This window comes from Amblyomma americanum, chromosome 1, assembly GCF_052857255.1.
Source record: "Amblyomma americanum isolate KBUSLIRL-KWMA chromosome 1, ASM5285725v1, whole genome shotgun sequence".
In the NCBI taxonomy this organism is placed as follows: domain Eukaryota; kingdom Metazoa; phylum Arthropoda; class Arachnida; order Ixodida; family Ixodidae; genus Amblyomma; species Amblyomma americanum.
Genome location: NC_135497.1, coordinates 120933108 through 120942689, shown reverse-complemented (window position 1 = coordinate 120942689; position 9582 = coordinate 120933108).

The window sequence follows — 9582 nt, the reverse complement described above, 5'->3', positions numbered from 1 at the left end:
GTTCTGCTTTTTCTGCAGATGCAGCTCGAATAAATGAAGATTAATAATATACTCATATAAAACAGAATTCAGGAGCACAGGTACCAGCGTTTATTTACAGGTAAAAAAAAAGCAGCTGAGAAAGCTAGAAATAATAAATGATTCAATTGCACTCATCTAAATCAAAACTGAGGAGCATGCATAGCAGTATTTATTGGCAGGTTTCAGGTCAAAAACAGCTGCTCTACAGCTTCATGCATTTCCGCGAAAGAGGCTTCTGGCTGAATGGCTTGTACAAGTCATGTTTGTCCGTTACTGCACTTGCATAGTTGTTTAGTAGTGGCCTGATGAACCTGGTGGTCATGAGTTCAGCCAAAGTTTCACGGTGCCCTCTGTCATTTACAGAACACTTCAGAAGGTGTGATCTGCAGACAGCTGACACTGCTGCCTCTGTCAGGGTCTTCAGTGGCTTTTGAAGTTGTGGTTTCTCCTTCAAAGCTGCTTCCACAAACAGTTGCAGTGTTTCCAAAATGTATAATAGCTGATCTGAGGGGTAAAGTAGTCCCCCTCTGTCCTGCAGCCGAGTAAACTGCTGAAGTGGCTGATTAGTAGGCGGCTTTGTAGTGAGCGCACAACACTTCTCACAATCTATATGCTCACTTACAACGCGAGCTATATACCCCCCTATATAGACTGTTGCAGACAACTGCAAAGTGGGGAGAGCTGCAGGAACACTCTGCACATTTAAACGTTTTAATACTTGCACAGCTGCCGCTGGCAGCTCGTCAGTGCTCTCAGATGCCTTTGGCATTGCAGCCGTAAGCGCTTTGCTGTGCTCTTCATCTTCACGACGTAGCACATTGCTGTATTCCGAGGCCGCTGCGATACCAGTATTCAAGATTTTTTGTAATCCTGACAGTACTGAGCGCACATCCAGTTGGTCATTGCAGCCCAGTGACCGCCTCAAAGTTCCAAATAAAGATTCAATAGGGTCACTGCTGAATTTCCTAGTGAGAACAAAGAAGAACTGCTCCTCAACTAATAAGTAGCGAATGCAGGCAGCAGTCGAGTATGTGGTCAGCAGGAGAGCTTCATATGTTTCAGCTGTCAGAAAGCCGCGTGCATAAGTGGCACTTTTTTTTAATTTATCTATATACAGTGGAAATGTCACTTCGAGCCATTCAAGCCTCTCGTCGTTTGCATCATCGAAGTGCCTGAACAGGGCATCTTTTCTCAATATGTTGCTGCTTGTTGCTCGTGTCATGTAGCAGGAACCAACGATAGACATTTTTCATGAACACTACTGTTGGTCCAGCATAACCAAACGATGGATGGCAACTGTGTCCTGCTTGTTCTTTTAAAAACTCGAGGGCAGAGGTAACGTCTGGTGAAAGCACCTCCACAGCACGCCTCACGTTCATTTTCTCAATGTTGTTGGGAAACACATGCTTCCTAGTTAAATTTCTCACTGGCTTTACTATCCATTCCTTCTGCATTTCATATAACTTCTTCAAGTGAGATGATGATATCTCTCCCTTCTCTCCGAGGTCCCGAGCAAGAAACTGCGAGCGAATGTTCTTCAGTATGTGGCAATAGTCGAAGCTTAAAAAAAGCAGCCGTTCTGGATCACATGGATGCTCTATCCTGTAGGTCAGGAATCCACCGCTGAGTTCTTTCATCGCACTGACGTTTACTTTATGATTGTCGCTGACAAGACGCACCACCTTGAAGCCGGCCTCCTCAACCTTGTTCAAAACAAAGAGCATCAGTTTTGACAGTTGCTTGCCGTTGAGGCCTTTTGTAAAAAAATATGACACAGGTATCCTGTATGAGGTGGACAGCCCATTAATAATAAAACAAAGCAAAGAATTTGCCAGTACAGATTTGCTGTCAGGGTCATTGGCTACACCCATGTCTACATGGCCAACAAAGCAATCTTGTTGCTTATTATATTGCAACTTTGCTTTAATCCTCATTTCGTCCACAATCAGGGAACAAACTCTGGACTGTGCAGAGTTAAGCTTCTCCAGCTCAGATTTTAGTCGAGCTTCTACAAGGCCACTAAAACCTGTCTCTCCAGAGGTATTCCCAATGAAGTTTTGAAGCGTGTTCCTGCTTGGCAGCTTCAGAAGTCTTTCCTTCCTGATGTGCTCATACGCCTTTGTAGAAAGGTGCCTAAGCACAATGCAATGGCGTACTACATCTTCCGACCACGTTGGCATTTTTCGCTTGTAGTTCACAATTTGGTTTAATAGGAATATTGCAGCAATGTCCTTCTGACTTGCCTGTTCCTTAATATACGTAATATCACCAAATCCAGAGTCCTCATTAAGTCTTTTGAGCTCTCTTTTGTAATGGTCTACTGTGGTGCGGAGCCTCTCTATTTGCTTCTTCAGATCTCTTTCCTTCCTCTTCCATTTTATTCTTTCCACGGCCAGAAGGCTGGCAGGTCTGAGGTCAGCTTGTGTTGTTTTGTCAGCAAGAATTGGTGCTTCATGTTGATTTGCGCTAATGGACCTTGAATGCTCTTGTGCCACATCAAAAAGGTTGTCACTTGACATTGGGGAGCACTCAGCTATATGACTAACTAATGTTTTGTCAGGAAGAATCGGTGCTTCATGTTGGCTTGCACCAATGCAGCTTTGCTCTTGTTCCACGTCAAAACAGTTTTCACTTGGCATTGAGGAGCACCCAGATATTGACACTTCAGGAATTGTATTTTCGTTATTCCTCTTTCGTTTTTTCGTGGGCTCATCTTGGCTGTGCTGGCTCTCCAAAGCTGATCTTTTCCTGATGGTTTCACTATTTCTTTCTTTCAAAGTACGGGGTTGCATGTACGGCGGGTAGTCGGCAAACACAGAGGGCACAATGCCCTTTTTCAAACGGCGCCGTTTGCCCTCTAAGAAGTCCGAGTCTGTGAAGTGTTTACTACACACCTTCGAATAGTTCGAGGTGCAGTTCGGGACCCAGTCATCTCTTCTTATCTTTTTCATCCACTGCTCGCGTAGCGAAGCTTCGGCAGGAATCTCGTGGAAGGAGACGCCAGGTTCCTTCTTTTTCCCGTCTGATCGGCACAGTGGCACACAGCAGTATGCCATCGGGATCTGTAAATTGAATATTCCTATTCTTAGTAAAATGTTCCAAGTTTCTGCGCTTCGTGCACAAACTAACTTGCTAATCACACTTGACAAACAAATGAAGCTGAAATACGTATTATAATATTCGATTTCGCGGACATGGTAACGTATGCTTACAACTGTAACTTATGTAACGTTGAACACACAGTCACTTAATTAAATAGCTGATAATGCGATGCGCTGCAAAGAAAACTTGCATAGAAACACGTGCATCATGCTGCGCACACTTGCTTGAGCATCACAGTAATGCAAATTCACGCGCAAAGTTATCGAAACTGCAATACTGACGCATATGGCTCTTCCGAATGATATCAATCTTTCTTTTTGCGTCTTAATGAAGCAGAGTATGAGTTATTACTTGGTTTTGTTCACCGAAAAACACGGCCCGATCGCTGAACAATAAAGTAATTGCTGTCACTCAGATGTCTGTAACATGAACAACAAAAACAGCAACTTACAGGTTGTTCCAGCGGCGTAGTCCTGCTACATCCAAATGCAGTAAGAGTAGCACCAAAATCTAGATGCAACAAGCAATGCTGGTGCACGAAATGAAAGCAGCACGACGGAAGAACGTACGCCAAATGCGACTTTCTGCTACACTACGCACGATACGCCAGCGGCAGGGCACCCTCCGTCGCCGTCGCCATCTGTCGGCAGCTAGCCGCGTAACCTCTCGATGGTGGAGGAGGATGGGAGGAGGGGCAACGACGGCCGCGGAGCGCGCCGTTGCCAGGCACAGAGAGTATAAAGGAGGCTATGGCACAGTGCACGGGCCTCTAGAATTTCGCTTCCATCGAAGTTCGACCGCCGCGGCCGGGATCGAACCTGCGTCTTTCGGGCCAGCAGCCGAGCGCCGTAACCACTCAGCCACCGCGGCGGCTGGTTTGGAATGTGAATAGATAAGCTGGTATAATGTAGAGAACATTTTTAAAAACTTTATTCCTGCGCAACTTGGTCGTTCAAATAGTTAATATGCGTGGTGGAAGAAAACCATTCTCGGAGCTGCAGGGACTAAATATTACTCTTTTTGGGCTTCAGGGGCAGTGTATATCTCCAAGCACACGACCACTGATGCTATATGTCGTGGTACCGCATATATCCCGTATACCTCTAACAGTAAGAGAGCCTTCTAAGCAAGGGCCGTGCCTCGTCTATAGAGTAGAAAAGGAAATGAAAAATGCAAAATAAATAAAGGACTATAGAACTTACGAGAAGTGATATGAAATAAATTGGATAACTTTGTGCAGCTACGCACACTCCCTCACTACAAATGCGCAAAGAAGTGGACACCGTGGAAAGGATAACGCAATCAAAATATGTCGCTTTATATTTGCATGCCGCGTGAAGGGCTTCGCAGATCTTGTATGAAGATATAGTTGTAGGCCACTTGGTAAGACATAACGAAGAAAAACCGCTTAAGACTCGGGACGGATGCAGGCGACAACAGGGTGTTTCATAGGGGGCAAATCATACTGCACTCAATCCGCGAAGCCGTAATTTTTAAATGCGGGAGCATTATACTTCATCGTGCGATTTCGCGTCCCGCGTCGTTAACAGAAGTATCTGATTACTCGTGATAGGTGGCGTGACCTTGTGACGTCATTACAACGTGCCCAGGATGGCAGGTGGGAATTAAATTAATTCAATCGAATTCCATTCGATTGCTACCTGCCCACCGCGGCGCCGCGCATCGTAAGGTTTCATGCCCTGCGTTACTCACACAATTCGTTGAATGGTTGAGAGGGCAATGACGTTGCAAGGCCATGTGATCACTGCGCGAAGTCAGAATCGAAAAACGAGGCAGCGCTCAACCGGGAAAGGGCGAGACAAGCAGGTTGCAACAGGCTCTCATCGGAATCACTTGGTGCATGATTATGTGCGTGCAAATAAAGATACGATCACAGTGACAACATTGTGCATCTGGGTACAGGCACAGGCGCGCACATGTCTTACACCTAGATCTCACTGCCGAAAATCGGGGGGGGGGGGGGGGGGGACATGTCAAGCAATTTGGGGCAAAAATTTTTAAAATTGGAAAATTGCAAGACACTTTTACGCTAATATTGAAGTTAGTGGTCCATTCTTTTGATATGTAGCGAAATCTTTTTTATTAGAGTTTCCATCGTTCGCTTCGTGAGGTCTCGTATCACCCTGAGATCACAGCGCCATCTGTGGCTGCAACTAGAAAACAGCGCATCTCGCATTGAGACTTGTAGTGCCATTTACAATAGCATCGTATAGAAACAACCACCTGCCACGTGCCAATGATGACGTCGCGGTCAAATAAGGTGGAGTACGACGTCAGGGGACGAAATGGCGGCATAGTTTCGGTTTCTCGAATCTGAGATGGCGGCCATTAAAATTGGTTGTTCTCTCTCCCCTTACCAAAAAAATATCCTAAAACGCGTAGGAAAACTCCCGTTACGGGACCGCTGTACATGTCTGCATTCGTTGTGCTGTATATACTCCGACAACGGGCACCCATTCGGGGACAGTTGTGCACCGAGTTTGGTAGGCAAATAAAACCCATAGGTCGTGGTATAGAACTAAAACCACAATTAAATATTAGGTAAACATTGTATACATGCAATTACTAATGTAAGCGTTACCATATTGCACCGCAAGCCGAATTGTAGGCCCACCTTGACCCCCCCTCCCCCCCACAAACGAAACAAATTCCGTTTGGGATGTATCATGAGGGGGTGCAGCTCGACAATGGGTAGACGTGCATCGTAATTTCTCTGATAGATGGCGCTAGGCGGCGAGCGTTCCTGGGGCGCCGCGCGCATTAAGGCACCCTAATCGTTCCGCTAGGCGGCATGCGCGCGTAGCCGAGGATGGTAGCAATCCAACCCGTTTCAAAAGGTATTGCATTCCGTTTCTCGAGACGAGCGGCGCATTCTTCGCTTTCTTCATCTAGTAAACCAAGCAGCTAACGCTCGTTACTTCAACATCTTCCAGACGCGGCGGCCCTTGTGTGTGTGTGTGTGTGTGTGTGTGTGTGTGTGTGTGTGTGTGTGTGTGTGTGTGTGTGTGTGTGTGTGTGTGTGTGTGTGTGTGTGTGTGTGTGTGTGTGTGTGTGTGTGTGTGTGTGTGTGTGTGTGTGTGTGTGTGTGTGTGTGTGTGTGTGTGTGTGTGTGTGTGTGTGTGTGTGTGTGTGTGTGTGTGTGTGTGTGTGTGTGTGTGTGTGTGTGTGTGTGTGTGTGTGTGTGTGTGTGTGTGTGTGTGTGTGTGTGTGTGTGTGTGTGTGTGTGCGTGCGTGCGTGCGTGCGCGTGTGTGTGTGTGTGTGTGTGTGTGTGTGTGTGTGTGTGTGTGTGTGTGTGTGTGTGTGTGTGTGTGTGTGTGTGTGTGTGTGTGTGTGTGTGTGTGTACGGCACGTAGCAGAAGCCCCGAGATGGCACCACCTTGTCGGGTATCACGTCACCTTCGTGCACGGCGCGCGCCATGAATATGGCGCTTCCACCCTTGTCCTCGCCACTGGGCACAACTTTGGGGGTATGCGCTCTCCGTGACATAGCACCCAGTGGCATGGTGGCCTGTAATGGCTCACTGCGAGGAAATTTCGGCTATTTACGAGAACTTTGCTCACATTCCGAGCACACTTAGGAAAGTTAGATACTACGGGACAGGTTCCTATCACGCTTTAGTAGAAGCTACAAGCTAGAGCCTCCAGATTGTAGACCTGTACGATTGAACTGTGAGCCCGTTAAGACAGCGCACCTCTGTAAGCCGAAGGCTCGCGTTCGTAGCTGCGACCGCAGAGCCACAGGAAGTTGTCCCTTGATCGAGAGCGCATTACCGGCGCTCCAAGAGTCGTGTGCAAGAACCGAGTCGTTTGGCGAGTTCCTGCCTCTGCACCCTAATTTTCATTGAACTGAATGCAATAACTTCTGGGCATAACAGATTTTACACATGTTGAAAATCCACTGGGTCTATCAATGCAACTGCTTTGCATGTACGGCTAGCGCTTAGGCATCGCTGGTGCAGATTTGCAACTCACCTGTCTCCTATAGAGGTCGTTCAGAAATGCAGGTCATACATCCGTAGTTGGCCATTGTGCTTCAGCCGTGTTAATGTGGACTTCTATCGAAGAATGATTTCTCTCGCTGAAGGCTTCTATAAATAGGGCTGTTGGGTGAAAGCCAGTGACATGCGGCAATGAAATGGTTTATGGGAGTTTAACGTCCCAAAGCGACTCAGGCTATGAGAGACGCCGTAGTGAAGGGCTCCGGGAATTTCGAACACCTGGGGTTCTTTAATGTGCACTTCCATCGCACAGTACACGGGCCTGTAGAATTTCGCCTCCATCGAAATTCCACCGCCACGGCCGAGATCGAACCCGCGTCTTTCGGGCCAGCAGCGGAAAAGTTGTTGCTGTTCTTCTCCCGACGTCTATTGGCAAAGTGTCAATTACACGCTTCATATTTTTTTATCGGCATGAAATTTTATTTCCTCTCTTTATTTGGAAAGCCGAGTACAATCTTTTTATTTGATGGCGGTACGCAAAACATATAGTATACCTTTTCTGGTGGCTTCTTTGGCGTTCCTATTCCCCATATGAGAGTATAGACCGTTGCTAGGTGAGGAATTATAAAAACATAAAGCTACGCAGGGGACAGGACACAGAAGAGAAGGACAGGACTGCGGTCGTCCGGACCACTTTTGTGTAGTTTTAGGTTTTTATAACCATGTCATACCAACTAGCCCCTCATCGCTCACTCCTAGATGAGGAATTTGCATTGTCATTGCTCAATAGCGAGAGCACAGGATACAGGTAATCTACGCAGCTGCCGATCTCAAGCCTACATTCGCCGCATGCCAATATAAATCTCGTATTGTATGTCTGACATACAAATCTAATATTTCACATTATGTAGGATCCTTCAGAATGTAGTTCTTCATTTAATACATCTTATTGCGTCCTGACAGTACGTGAGCGCACAATGAAATGATGACGGCAACGAAGCCCGAAAATAAATGCTACTGTTGATAACTGTAAATATGAAAGAATAAAGCCGCGCTTATTAATTTGTAATAAAAAGGCATATGAGCATGCCACTGATACACTGTCGTCCAAAAAATAAGAGAACATGCTAGCACAACAATTATGGGGTGGAAGAAGGAAACCTTAACCCTTTCAGGCCCAGTGATTTCGATCGGAATAATCAAATTTAAAGGTAGCCTGTCGTGACTTGAGTGAGAAAGTCTCGCTTCTTTTTTTGCAGTAGTTCGGGCATTTAGCAATTGGTCAATATATGTTAGCAACTTTTCACCTGACCGACATATGCTAGTAGGCAGGAAAAGGATATAGAAACTGCGTACGCATTGCTGTCGTCATCGCCCATGGCGCTAAGTCCCCCATTGCACCATGTAGAAGAAAGAAAACCATTTTAGTTTTTCTCAAATCACATGGAAGGGTACAAGTAAGCCTCATGTTACTCCTTGAAAATAAATTCTTGCAGAAAAACGCATTTATGAGAGCCAAAATATTTTGCAAATAATAATGATTCCGAGTGGAATCATTGCGACCTGGAGGCTCTATGCTAGAAAAAAACAGTGAGGTTCTATTTGAGCTACCTGTGACTACTTATGTCGTGTAAATAACGCCGCTTTCGCAGTCTATACGCAACAACGCATGTTTAGCCTTCCGAAGAAGCAATGGCATTAAGTGGGAGCACTTTTTATCTGGAAAGGAAGAAGTTTCAAGAGCGACCAACCACACGTGTTGAGATGTCGATTCTTCCGATGAAGAAAATTATTCATTAAACGTAGATCAACAACAGCAGCAAACAATAAAGTATAACATAAAAGCAGTGAACCTCTAAGGAATATCGCCGACCGACTCGCCCAACAGCTCGAGTTGTGCGATCAAAAAAAAAAAAGTCGTCACAGAAAAATCTATATTGTGGATATAACATGACGCGGCTTAACAAGGCAAAAAAAAATTAATACGAACCCCCTCTGATGGGGGCGAAACGGAAAGGGCGCCCTTGCCCTGTGCGATGTCAGTGCACGTTAAAGATCCCCAGGTGGCCGAAATTATTCCGAAGCCCTCCACTACGGCACCTCTTTCTACTTTGACTCCCTCCTTTATCCCTCCCTTCTTTTACGGCACGGTTCAGGTGTCCGCTGATATGTGAGCCAGATACTGCGCCATTTCCTTTTCCCGAAAACCAGCTTTCAATTTTCGTTTAACCCCCTCTGCAATGAGCACCTTCACCGTTCGATTACTTCATATAGTTGTGCATCGACACAATCTTTGAGAATTTCGCATTACAAATTTTTAGTATGTGCAGAGTGTAGATGCTGTGAGCAGAAATCTGGATTGTGGCAGCGTGGTCTCCTTGCCTCTTACACGGGACGCCTAAGAAAAAAAAACCGGTGCTTCTCTTCTACGAACTCAAGAATACCGCTTGCACAGGACCGCACACTGGCCCGCACACAATGAAAAAATAAGAAAGAGAG